The sequence below is a fragment of the Lycium ferocissimum genome, chromosome 7, assembly GCF_029784015.1.
Source record: "Lycium ferocissimum isolate CSIRO_LF1 chromosome 7, AGI_CSIRO_Lferr_CH_V1, whole genome shotgun sequence".
NCBI classification, from domain to species: domain Eukaryota; kingdom Viridiplantae; phylum Streptophyta; class Magnoliopsida; order Solanales; family Solanaceae; genus Lycium; species Lycium ferocissimum.
In genome coordinates this window covers 1206847-1221522 of record NC_081348.1, presented here as the reverse complement: position 1 = coordinate 1221522, position 14676 = coordinate 1206847, and positions in this window count along the sequence as shown.

Genomic DNA, 14676 nt, shown 5'->3' with positions numbered 1-14676 from the left:
CATTCATCCAGGAGCGACAAAGATGTATCGTGATCTTAAGCTAACATATTAGTGAGATGGAATGAAGAAGGATATCGCAGAATTTGTAGCTCAATGTCCAAATTACCAACAAGTGAAAATTGAACATCAAAAGCCAGGAGGATTATTGCTAGCAATGGAGATTCCAGACTGGAAATGGGAAGTGATCAACATGGATTTAATTATAGGGTTACCTCGTTCCCGAAGTAAGTATGATTCCATAGAGGTGATCGTGGAGAGGCACACGAAATCAGCTCATTTTCTTCCTGTCAGAACTACATATTCAGCAGAAGATTATGCAAAGTTGTATCTCAAAGAGATTGTACGACTTCATGGCATCCGGATGTCTATTATCACAGATCGAGGAGCCCAATTTACAGCTCAATTTTAGAAGTCTTTCCAAGAAGGCTTGGGCACTCAGGTAAAGCTTAGTATAACATTTCATCCACATACTGGTGGGCAAGCCAAATGCACTGTTCAGACCTTGGGGGATATGTTACGAGCATGCGTGTTAGATTTTGGTGGTAGCTGGGACGACCACTTACCTCTTATTGAGTTTGCATCCAACAATAGCTACCATGCCAGTATTCAAATAGCCCCGTATGAAGCTCTATATGGAAGAAAGTGTAGATCGCCAATTGGATGGTTTAAAGTCGGGGAGATACAATTAATAGGTCCAGAACTGATTCAACAAGCAGTGGAAAATATTAAGCTTATTCGAGATCGATTAATGACAGCCCAAAGTCGCCAGAAATCTTATGTGGACAACCGTCAGCGAGACTTATAATTTCAAATTGATGATTGGGTATTCTTAAAGATATCACCGATGAAAGGCGTGATGAGATTTGGTAAGAAAGGTAAGTTGAGTCCTCGATACATTGGACCCTACAGGATTATCCGCAAGATAGGCCAAGTGGCATATAAACTAGACTTACCTTCAGAACTGGAATCAGTCCATCCCGTTTTCCATGTCTCAATGCTCCGAAAATGTATTGGAGATCCTACTAGGATCATTCCGGTAGATGATGTTCAAGTGACAGAAAATTTGACCTATAAAGAGGTACCTATTGCTATACTAGACAGGCAAGTACGGAGGCTCAGAAACAAAGAAGTAGCTTCAGTCAACGTCTTATGAAGAAATAATGTCACACCTCGACTTTACTAGGGTGTGATGGGCACCCGACCCCATATTCGGAGCCGAGCGAACCCGATGACTTTTATTACACATATAAACTTATGAACCAGTTAGAAATGAACACATAAAAATTTTTCGTAGGTAAAATCTAACATCACATAAGACTCGTGACGTGAAACATAATAACATATCGAGCTGCTTTGGAGCCGCTACGATCGACAACCCAATACCCACGACTCTATCGCAAAGTCTCTAACCGAACATATCATCGCGCATATCATCGGCGGCACTCCCCGGACAAGTGGAGCCTACCAACTCCCGCCGGACATCTTCTATACTAGCTTCGGCTCGAATTTGGTGCACCCGCGCGGCATGAAACGCGGCCCCCGTGAAGAGGGGTCGGCACGAGCAATGTGCGAGCATGTAAGGCAGGAATAACAACATAATCAAGAATGTAAATATGGATAATAACAGAATAACAATACAGAGCCTGTCACGAGATAAGAGAGTAACCTGTACGTCTGAATGCCTCATAGGCGGATGCCATGCATGCCTAACTTTCTTTTTTTGAAAAACATTTCTTTAAAAACATTTCTTTCGAAAAACATTTAAGCCCCGACCACGTAGTCGGTGTGTACGCCGTCCATATAGGAACGGTATATAAGCCCGCATCCGGGCCTCCGCGTCCGGGGTTGGACGTGTGTGTACATCCCACCCGTTGCACGGTGTGATCTTTGCCCCATGTAGGCACGGTGTCATATCTAAAAATATGATCAATTATAAAGCATGCATGAGAGCCCAAAGAAAAGCTATAACTCCATCGGAGTGACATAAGGTCGGGAACCTCCGATTTGGGTTATGAAGTAATCATCATCGATAGGTCTCACCTCGAAGGAACAATTCATGAGGTGAGACTTACAACAATGAACCATTCGATGGAATTATGAAAATAGACTCGATAATCTCGTCGTGGCACTAAAATCATGAGTTTTAGAATTTAAAATCAAAATCATATTATTATCCTTCATAGAAAACACTTTGTTCTTTTTCATATTCAATTCGTGCGGTAAAGAACCTAACGAGCGCGGTGTATTATCATCACACTATAATTTTTGAGGACAAGAGACATGGTGGAAACATTCCCTTACTCATCTTATAAAATATTCCCGTTTTCACGTTATAGGAAAACTTTTGAAATCGGGAAACTTTAACCTTTGAAGGTAAAATGCACTATTTTGGAAAACATTCATGTAAACTTTTAGGAAAGAGGAATCATGCCTTGGGGTAGGATCTCGAACATCGTACTTTTGGAGATAAGAAAGCTAAAAAAATAACGTTTATGAAATCGTAATCATAGTACGAAAATAAACCAAGTGGGACTATGGAAGGAAACTCAGGAGTAGTGGGCCCACCTCGAATCAAATGAGGTGGCGTATACCATTTACGTATAATACATCTCATGACATTACTTATGAGAATTTTAGGGTAGCCGGATCCTATTCCTGCAAGTTCTAGGTGTTTAGAAATTTCTTTCAACTTTTCGTGAACATCTACTTCAATTCTACTGAATGAATAGTAACTAATTTCAATCTCGGATTTCTAGGAAATGAATTTTCCCGAGGCACGTATTCAAGCCTATGACGTCTAAGACATGCCAAAGAAGAAAGTGAAGTCTTACATACCTTTTCCGCCTCATGCGCGACTCCAAATTCAAGTTCCAAATCCACCGAATCTACAAATTGGTCACATTTACCAAATGTTAACTTGAGCATCTAAAAGTAAATTCTCAAAGTAACACTTGTCTACCAAAATTTCGAAAGATTTCCCACGTAAATGCGCCATCCCCGAGATTCTAACTCGGCCCAATTCAACAACAACAACCCGAGAATGGAACTCGGCCACAATATCAACAACAATGCCAACAATCTTACTAACAACATTCCATTCATATTCAATTCGATTCAATTCAATTCATATGACTTTCAAAACGATTCAATCAACATACTACTTCGCCCAACACCTTCCAATTCAATAAGAATAATAACAACACATTTCTTTCCTTCCCACTCATAAACTATATCAACAATCCTATATGTTAGCAACATCATTTTCATCAATACAAGAAGCTATATTGAATTCACATTATCTTGCAAATCAGCCCACAAACAACTACAACTTCAACTTGAGTTATTAAACCTTCGTTTTCATCACCTAATCCACAATAAACAACAACCAAATATTACATAAAATTAGTTTAACATGGCAGCCCCAAACCATCCCATACACGGCCAACCTCCACACATACAATTTCATGAGTTTCATTCATTTTCTACGCATTACAACAATGCACAAACATGTTGAACACAATTAGTTCTTTATTCCCACACAACCATACACACACGGCTACAACTTCAACAAATATAGTTTCATGGTTTCCTTCATTTCTACATATCACAACACGTCCAAAACATTCATAAAACATGCAAAAGAGGATAGAACCTCACCTTTTCCTTCCACCTCTTTCATTCGGCTAGGACTTCCCATAGCTAAAACGAACGGTTGCCTTGTTCCAACGACTACTCCACGTCGACGAGGACCTTCTAATTAGTAGAGAGACAAGGAGAAAATAATTTTCTCAACCAAACTTGGGAGGCACCTGTTCGGCTAGCCCTTGGCCGAACCTCCCTCTCTCTTTCTTTTCTTTTCCCTTCAAGTTCCTAGAGTAAATGAATGATGAGTTGTGCCTTGTTTTTTCATCTATATATATATATATATATATATATATATATATATATATATATATATATATATATATATATATATATATAATATATATATAATGGCCGGTCATGTGCCCCTTTATTTTTCTCAATTTTTCTCCAACTTTCCTTGATTTTTCTAGAAATTTCCTTGAAGCATAAAAGATGAACAAATCTTGCATGGTAATGAATTGTACATACACCTATTCATATACTAAGCATCCATGTGGCCATGGCCCACATCTTATGTGGCCGGCCACATGGCCACTTTTTTTTCTTTTTTCATGAATTTACAACTTCCTCTAATTCACTTTTGGCCCCAAATGTTCTCCTTAATATTCCATACCAATAATTCTTACAAGCAACTCACGCCTTATTATAGATTCGTAGTTAAAAGTCTCGTCTTCGTGTCCCAAAATAGCCTTGTCCCTAGCCTTCCGCCATTAGCTCGGAATATCCAAACGTACAAAACGCGAGGTATAACATCCTTCCCCCCTTTAGAACATTCGTCCTCGAATGTTTAACTAGTCTCACAGGGTCGTATAAGCACCTTGGGGGAGCTCCCTTTTTACAGCTATTGCCATCCCTCATACTATTTCTTAAGCTATTCAGCATTCTCTTGTCATACTCTTTTCCTTACCACACGTCCACTTCCTGGCGTCATGTCGTTTAAAGTCTGTGCGAAACTTCTCACACTGCCTTAAATACCGTTCTGACTCCGATCCGCTTGTTGCTGGTTTTCCGATCTTACTAACTTGTTTCCATGAAGGGGGGTTTCATTTGTAGCCCAAGCATCCATATCACACATACTACCGTATCAACTGTTTCTATCCCATCCTTGCATTTCCCTCACCTGCTTCCCCCCTTTTGGGGTGTACCTATACCATTATCCATTCATGCCTGTCCCCTTTTCTGCACACGGGAAATCTTATGCTACCTCTGTGTCGTTCAGATCGCACTACTCTTATATAGTCCTATTCTCATTTTCAGAACGTATTCTATTCGTTCACATCTTATCCGTGTCATACCAGTCATTCTCTAGCATTCGCTCTACTTCGTTTCTTGTCTTTCTGTAACTTAGCCTTTCACCGTCCTGTCGCTTCTGGTACTCGTACTCTCAGTTATACGTCATAACCTATTACTACACTGTTGTCTCGCTTCCTTTTAATTCCTTTCTCTCCATTAGCTCCTTCTCCTCACCGACCTGATTCATACCATCCTACGTGTCCTTTTAAGGTTTCTGGCCGCTCCGCATACTCCAACCTTTCTTAGACTACTCCAATCTCTTATTCACTCCCTACGTCTAAATTTGTAGGATTTTTGGAAAACTTCCCAGGGGGTCACCCATCCTGAAATTTCTCTCACTTCGGCACGCTTAACCTTGAGACTTTAATAAAATCGGGTGCGTTAATGCCGGTATGATCGCGTCCACCTCACCGCACAACCTTCATTACATACCCTAGAGCACGTCGGAGCCTTACCAGATTTTAAAGCGTCCCCACAGCACCTTTTTCCGATATCGATCGATACATTCCTATTCGTCACAATTCTTTTCCTTCACACCCTTGTCTTAGTCATGTCACCTTATCCAAACTTACCGATTCTTTCTAAATCATCAGCTAGTAGCACAAGTCCTTCCAAATTTCTTACTACCGTATTTCCACCGACGTCTTATTTCCTATGTCACTGCTCATTCCACAGTTAACTTATTCCTAGAGGGCATCCGTACTTTACAGCTTAGTCAACTTTCATCGCTACTATTAGTATGACTTTTTCGAAATATCTTCCAGCTCATATATCATTCTCGTATTATTTCCAGAGAAATTTCGGCAGAGTTTCCTCTGTATTTCTTACTATTCCAAAACCTGCACGCAGGAATACCAACGATGCCTCAACGGGGCCATCACCATATATACATACATCGTATCACATCGCATCGTATCATAGCCATACAGGGCTCTCGGTATTCATAAAAGTCCGAAAAACACTAGATTTACCTCATATGCTCGTCACGACTACACGTGTTGCACTTTCTTGCTTACTTTCCTTTCCAATTTTCAACTTTGCATTTCAATCGTATATCAATACCCTACTTGGCATATGTATTTCATACCTTCGCTTACCTGCGTGCCTTGTAACCTTCCGTATCGTCAGTCATTTTCTTCGATCGACATTGTTTCCCTGCCGAAATCAAAAGTTAATATACAGAATCTTATTTCCTATAACTTGGCTCTATCGCACGATCATAGAACAGAAGAAAGGTCAACAATTCCTAAATGCCCCGCAGCCTCCTGTTTATAAATGTGGCCGGCTTCACACCCATAAACAGGACTCTGCCGGACACGACTTTGCAGACAACCCTTGGACCGACCTGGCTCTGATACCACTTTGTCACACCCCGACTTTACTAGGGTGTGATGGGCACCCGACCCCATATTCGGAGCCGAGCGAACCCGCTGACTTTTATTACACATATGAACTTATGAACCAGTTAGAAATGAACACATAAAAATTTTTCGTAGGTAAAATCTAACATCACATAAGACTCGTGACGTGAAACATAATAACATATCAATCGGTTGGAGCCACTACATTCGACAACCCAATACCCACGACTGCGTACGCAAAGTCTCTAACTTCGAACATATTCATGGCACATATGCGGCAGCACTCTGGACAAGTGGAGCCTACCAACTCCGCCGGACATCTTCTATACTAGCTTCGACTCGGTATTGGTGCACCCGCGCGCGAAACGCGACCCCCGGTGAAGAAGGGGTCAGTACGAGCAATGTACTGAGCATGTAAGGCAGGAATAACAACATAATCAAGAATGTAAATATGGATAATAACAGAATAACAATATGTGAGCACAATCACGAGATAAGAGACATATCATCGTACGTCCGAAGCCTCATAGGCGGATGCCATGCATGCCTAACTTTCTTTTTTTGAAAAACATTTCTTTAAAAACATTTCTTTCGAAAAACATACAAGTAAACTGCCCGACCACGTAGGATCGGTGTGTAACGCCGTCCATATATAACGGTGTATAAGCCCGCGTCCGGCCTCCCGCGTCCGGGGATGATCCCACGTCGGTGGTGTGTACGCCCGGCCACCTGTTGACGCATACATGATGTCTGCCGGCCATGTAGGCACGGTGTCATATCTAAAAATATGATCAATTATAAAGCATGCATGAGAGACCAAAGAAAAGCTATAACTCCATCGGAGTGACATAAGGTCGGGAACCTCCGATTTGGGTTATGAAGTAATCATCATCGATAGGTCTCACCTCGAAGGAACAATTCATGAGGTGAGACTTACAACAATGAACCATTCGATGGAATTATGAAAATAGACTCATAATCTCGTCGTGGCACTAAAATCATGAGTTTTAGAATTTAAAACCAAAATCATATTATTATGCGCTTCATAGAAAACACTTCGTTCTTTTTCATACTTCGAACCGCCCGCCTTCGTAGTAAGAACATATCGGTGTATTATCATCACATATAACTTTTGAGGACAAGAGACATGGTGGAAACATTCCCTTACTTCTGTCTTATAAAATATTCCCGTTTTCACGTTATAGGAAAACTTTTGAAATCGGGAAACTTTAACCTTTGAAGGTAAGCACTCTTTTGGAAAACATTCATGGAAACTTTAGGAAAGAGGAATCATGCCGTCAAGGTTTATCTCGAACATCGTACTTTTGGAGATAAGAAAGCTAAAAAAATAACGTTTATGAAATCGTAATCATAGTACGAAAATAAACCAAGTGGGACTATGGAAGGAAACTCAGGAGTAGTGGGCCCACCTCGAATCAAATGAGGTGGCGTATACCATTTATGTATAATACATCTCATGACATTACTTATGAGAATTTTAGGGTAGCCGGATCCTATTCCTGCAAGTTCTAGGTGTTTAGAAATTTCTTTTAACTTTTCGTGAACATCTACTTCAATTCTACTGAATGAATAGTAACTAATTTCAATCTCGGATTTCTAGGAAAGAAATTGTCCCCGAGGCACGTATTCAAGCCTATGACGTCTAAGACATGCCAAAGAAGTAAAGTGAAGTCTTACATACCTTTTCCGCCTCATGCGCGACTCCAAATTCAAGTTCCAAATCCACCAGAATCTACAAATTGGTCACATTTACCAAATGTTAACTTGAGCATCTAAAAGTAAATTCTCAAAGTAACACTTGTCTACCAAAATTTTGGCGCATTTCCCCCTGTAAATGCGCCATCCCCGAGATTCTAACTCGGCCCAATTCAACAACAACAACCCGAGAATGGAACTCGGCCACAATATCAACAACAATGCCAACAATCTTACTAACAACATTTTATTCATATTCAATTCGATTCAATTCAATTCATATGACTTTCAAAACGATTCAATCAACATACTACTTCGCCCAACACCTTCCAATTCAATAAGAATAATAACAACACATTTCTTTCCTTCCCACTCATAAACTATATCAACAATCCTATATGTTAGCAACATCATTTTCATCAATACAAGAAGCTATATTGAATTCACATTATCTTGCAAATCAGCCCACAAACAACTACAACTTCAACTTGAGTTATTAAACCTTCGTTTTCATCACCTAATCCACAACAAACAACAACCAAATATTACATAAAATTAGTTTAACATGGCAGCCCCAAACCAGCCCATACACGTCCAACCTCCACACATACGATTTCGTGAGTTTCATTCATTTTCTACGCATTACAACAATGCACAAACATGTTGAACACAATTAGTTCTTTATTCCCACACAACCATACACACACGGCTACAACTTCAACAAATATAGTTTCATGGTTTCCTTCATTTCTACATATCACAACACGTCCAAAACATTCATAAAACATGCAAAAGAGGATAGAACCTCACCTTTTCCTTCCACCTCTTTCATTCGGCTAGACTTCCCATAGCTAAAACGAATGGTTGCCTTGTTCCAACGACTACTCCACGTCGACGAGGACCTTCTAATTAGTAGAGAGACAAGGAGAAAATAATTTTTCTCAACCAAACTTGGGAGGCACCCTGTTCGGCCAGCCCTTGGCCGAACCTCCTTCTCTTTTCTTTTCTTTTCCCTTCAAGTTCCTAGAGTAAATGAATGATGAGTTGTGCCTTGTTTTTTCATCTCATGCATCTATATATATATATAAATATGGGGCACATGTCCGGTCATGTACCCCTTTATTTTTCTCAATTTTTCTCCAACTTTCCTTGATTTTTCTAGAAATTTCCTTGAAGCATAAAAGATGAACAAATCTTGCATGGTAATGAATTGTACATACACCTATTCATATACTAAGCATCCATGTGGCCATGGACCACATCTTATGTGGCCGGCCACATGGCCACTTTTTTTTCTTTTTTCATGAATTTACAACTTCCTCTAATTCACTTTTGGCCCCAAATGTTCTCCTTAATATTCCATACCAATAATGCTTACAAGAAACTCACGCCTTATTATAGATTCGTAGTTAAAAGTCTCGTCTTCGTGTCCCAAAATAGCCTTGTCCCTAGCCTTCCGCCATTAGCTCGGAATATCCAAACGTACAAAACGCGAGGTATAACAAATAATAACCGAGAAGAAATGATGTGGTAAGCGGAAGAAAATATGAAGTCTAAGTACCCACACTTGTTTCCACCCCCGGAAGAGATCCAAGATGAAACATTAAGATTACGAGGTATGTTTGTTCTCTTTTATGCATTTGGCCGTGTGTGGCCAAACTTTATTTCTATTATGTTGTGGCCCTATGAGGCATTGTTATTGTGGGCTGTTGTGATAGGATGGTAGTGCCCTATTATAGGGGAAACTCTGGCAAAATTTTTATAGGATTCCCGAGAACTTAACATTCGTGGACGAATGTTTTTAAAAGGGCGAAGAATGTTACACCTCGGAAAAATTTCATGTCGTTGAATAGTTAATAGACCAATGTAATGTAGGAATTATACGATGCTCCTATAAGTAAGAAAGGTTATTTAACGATATAATTAAGATTTCTAAAGACATTTGAAGCAAGAGAAGAAAGTTCTTTAAAGAATGATGAGCACAAGTTGTATTTTGAAGATGGATGTGTAAAGTATCGAGTTAATGTTGACTTGATGATGTCTTAAAGAAGAGTTATAATGCTCATTAGATTGATAATGAAGTGTTAAACAAGTGTCAAAAAGGTTCCATAAGGATTGGAGATCAAACAAAACGACGAAAAACATTTCAGGAAAATGGAGTTGTACGACCACTTATACGGTCCGTATAACTTTATACGGTCCATATAAGGGTCCGTATAACACCCCAACAGAAATGTTGCTTCTCTGATGGTGAAGTACAGTCACTTATATGGACGTATAATGTTGTACAGACATGGAAAGATAAATGTCCGTGGAAGTCCCGATGGGCTGAGTTAAGTTCAAGTATAAATACATGTTCCCACTCTTATTTTCTCATTCTTTCCACTTCTCCATCTCTCTCAACACTTCTAGAGGGTTCTACACACTTCATCAACATAAAATCAAGGCAAATCAAGAATCAACTTCATCAAACCAAGGAAATCAAGTGTAAGGAAGCTATGGAGGGTTGATTGAAGTCAAGAAATCTCTTGGATTGAAGCTAGGGTTTTTCTTCAAGTGGAGTATTGCTATCCAAAACCCATTCCTACTCAATAAAAGGTAAGTTTTATGATCATTTCATGTTATTTGGACCATGGAGAAGTTGAAAGACTTGGATTATAGAAGGAAATAGAAAATAGGTTACAAACATGAGAGTAATGACATTGTTGAGTAATAGCTTAATATAAAGCATGATTCTTGAAATGTTGTGATTATAATTGCATAATAAATTATATTAAGGACATGGGAGAAACATTATGTGAGGATGAAAGTAATGTTGTATTATGACCATGGTTATGGATGATGTGAAATAGAATTGGGAGACTTGAGTAATGTATGGTTGATGAATATTGTTGGATATTATATTAGGAATGTTATCATTGATGATTGGGAGTTGATATATGATATGGAGAAAGTTGCATAAACAAAGGAGATGCTTTCCAATTTTCTCGAGTTTTAGTTCAAACACCTTATGTTATCGATTATCTAACATTAGTATGAACTCTCTTGAAGGTAGAAACATGAATATTGGAGGGGAACGTTCAAGCGATAGAGTAGCTAAACAAAAAGGTATGTAAGGCTAGTCCCTTCTTTCCCAAGGCATGAATCCCGTGACATGACTTTCCCTATTCTCTATGACTTTCTTACATCCTGGCAATTATGAGTCTATGATTATAAAGAGCTTCTTATGAGATAAAGAAAAGAGATATGTTACGAGTATGATAACGAAGACGATGAGTTTAAGTCTAAAGAATCCTAAAGCCTATGATGTGATGTTCCCACAAAGCTAATGATCCTAGTTATGATTCTTTGATGTTGTTCATTGTGTTACACTCACCTTATTATGTTAGTTCCGTCAAGGTGAGGCAGAATGCTTATGAATGCTCCACAATGGAATCGAGGGTTCACAACCTTACGTCACCCCGATAGAGTTATAGTCTATTTTTGAGTTTTTATGCATGATTCATGATAAGTATATGATGATGATATTACACCGTGCTGTATGGTATACACCATGTCTAGATGGCATAGGTACACCACCAGCCATGGTTACATTAATGATTATCACACAAGCGGGCGAGCGTATACACACCATGTCTAGATGGCATATTTCGAGACACCACTAGTGAGATATGTCGGCATGAGATGGTTATGCCCACAGGTAGACGGACGCGGGAGGCCCGGACGTGTGCTAATGATTATCACTCTTTATATATTGAGCGCACCTATATGGTCGAGCAACTTATATATGTATATGCTATACCAATATTTAATACACTCATCATCTCGTGATGTTTATAATCTTCAGGTTCTTCAGTAAGTTAGCATGCATTATTTCCTTCTTAAGAGACGATCGAGTCATAGATTTGGAGAGCGGAAGCTTGTGTCCATCAATTTTCTCTTTCAGATCAAGTTGTTCTTCACTTGATGCCACCTTATTTTATTGATATGTCATTATTGCTTATGCCTTACATACTCACATCTACTTTGTTCTCGAGTATATGTATTTACCTTGATGTCTTCCTCCACGGTGATTCTGGATTCATCAGCCATGATGTCCTTTTCTTCATTTTCCGGTCGCTATCCTTGTGTTCTCTTGTTAGCCCTCTTTCTCATTTTTCGGGTTCCTAGACGGGGAGTGTGACAGTTTTCATGCATCCACGTTCCCCCTTCAAAACCTCTCATTGCCATTCTCCTTTTGATAACCTTCTATATCTTTTTTAAGCAGTCCTTCTTGAACTTGAATCTTCCTTGCATCTTGAGATTGAGGTCTTTAGATTTTCCATTATCTTATATTATCTTCATGTTTTCCTCCTTTATATATTGAGCAAGCACTATTCATATAAATTTTCCATTAATGAAATGTATTGCTCTCAGTGTTTTTCTTTCTCCATCCGATGTTTTGCAAAATAAATAGGGGTTGGTTTTGGGCACACATGCACGCTTGGGTCCCTTTCCTTCATCCTTGGGATGGATTAGTTCTTCCTTAGTTTTTTTTTTTACGTCATATAAACGAGTGCAATACCCATGTGATACTATTACATATCAATAAACAAAAATTGTAATACAAGTTATTGACTTCATCGTCAAATATATATACACAAAAGATGCTTGTGGCATTGTTCTTCATAATCTTCGAGACGAGCTTGAGCTCAAGGCTCAATATTCATTGAGCAACAACATCAAACTTGCAATGCCACATCTTGCAAGAGGATTATTATATATATTTTTTTTTTTTTCACACAAGGTGCATAGTGCTTTCTACGAAACCTCGGGCTCGCGCAACATGTGTCCCTTTCCCACATCCTATGAAAACCCAATCTTGTAGTAATCTGTTGTGTTTGAGTCATGAGATTTGAGAGCAATTGAGAAGCTTGTGTCCATCAATTTTCTCTTTCCAGATCAAGTAGTTGATTCTCTTTCTCAGCTTTGCCTCCGCTAACCTCACTGTTCAATAATTGATCCTTTAAGCTTGTAAGATCACCAAGTGACTTATTTCTACTTTTCTCGTCTCATCAATTGAATTTTCTATGGAGGAATTCAATTCATCATCTAACATCACATCTACTTTGTTCTTGAGCCTATATGTATTTACCTTGATGTCTTCCTCCATGTGTGAAATTTAAATCCTTATTCTTACATCATAGAACCTACCATAACAACAATTGCCAATATCATCACCATGAGCATATGCATGATCGGCCTCATCTTACACACACGATCCGAGTCATTTTCACACACACTTCCATCACATAAATTTCATCCATATTCAGACACAACATCTCAACCATCCATAGCATGCTACCATAGCCTTAGTTGACTCCTTGCTCTTGTTAGCTTCCTCTCTTTTTTTTCTTTCTCATTTTAACAACAATTGCCATTCTAAATAAAAATCGAATGGCCAACACACCCATATCTTTTTTTTTTCTCTCCATCTTCTTCTTATCCAAATCCATATTCTTTATTTCCTATGGTGGAATTAGACATATTGCCCTCTATCTTTGATTGTGTGATCAGTTTTATCACACTTAAGGCATCCACTAGCTTGTCCCCTTTCAAAACTCCTTCCTTTTTCAGAGTTTTTTCCTAACTGATTTTCCCTTCTAAGAAATTTTCTAAAATTTCTTGTGATCAGGGTTATATCCTCTTCAGCTTCTATATCAGTGGTTTTAAGTGCGAAAGTCCTTCTTGAACTTGAATCTTCAGTTCTTGCATTCTCTATATCCATCTCGTAGGTCTTTAGATTTCCTACTATCTCATCTAAAGACATCTTCTCTATGTCTTTTGCCTCCTTGATTGCTGTAATGTTCATTTGGAATTCTCTTGGCAGGGTTCTTAAAATTTTGTCTACTGAGTCCTCAGTGGAGATAAATTTTCCAAGTGAGGTCAGTTCCTTCACAATGGAAATGTATCCAGTGAACATCTCAGTGTTTTTCTTTCTCGGCTTCATCCGATGTTTTCAAAAATAAATAGAGAACATTGCCTTCCTAAACTTTCTTACTTTGTTGGTTCCTTCATGAGCAGTCTTTAGTGCATCCCAGATCTGCTTGGTTGTTTTTGATCTACAAATTCTATTATATTCATTAGGACGAGGTCCACAAATTAGAGCGTTCTTGGCCTTAGTGTCACGACCCAGCTAGGGGCCGCAACGGGTACCCGATACTCGTACCGAGCACCCCTTATTATACGTCTTATTCTTATTACTAAGTGGGCCGTATGAACACTAGCATTTTTTTCTCTTAATATTATCGTTAATAGCATACATATAAACGAGTAGTAACCAACTGTACTGACATATTACACGGCGATAAGGACAACTAGGCTATGAAACATCTGACTGTACATATCTGTCTACGAGCCTCTAAACAAAATACATGTAATTACAAGTGGCTGACTTTACTGTATTCAAATATATATACACAAAAGTAGTACCCAAAGCAGAAGCTCCGGAACAAAATAGCCGGAGCGCCCCTCAACCCATAAAATGTACTGGCACGAAAAAGAGCTCCTAGAGGGTCGAACCCGTCAACCCCTTATTATACGTCTACTAAGCGTGGCATGAGACGTAGCCACCGAAGAAAAGGGGTCGTACGAGCATATCCGTGTAAAATACAGTATGTAA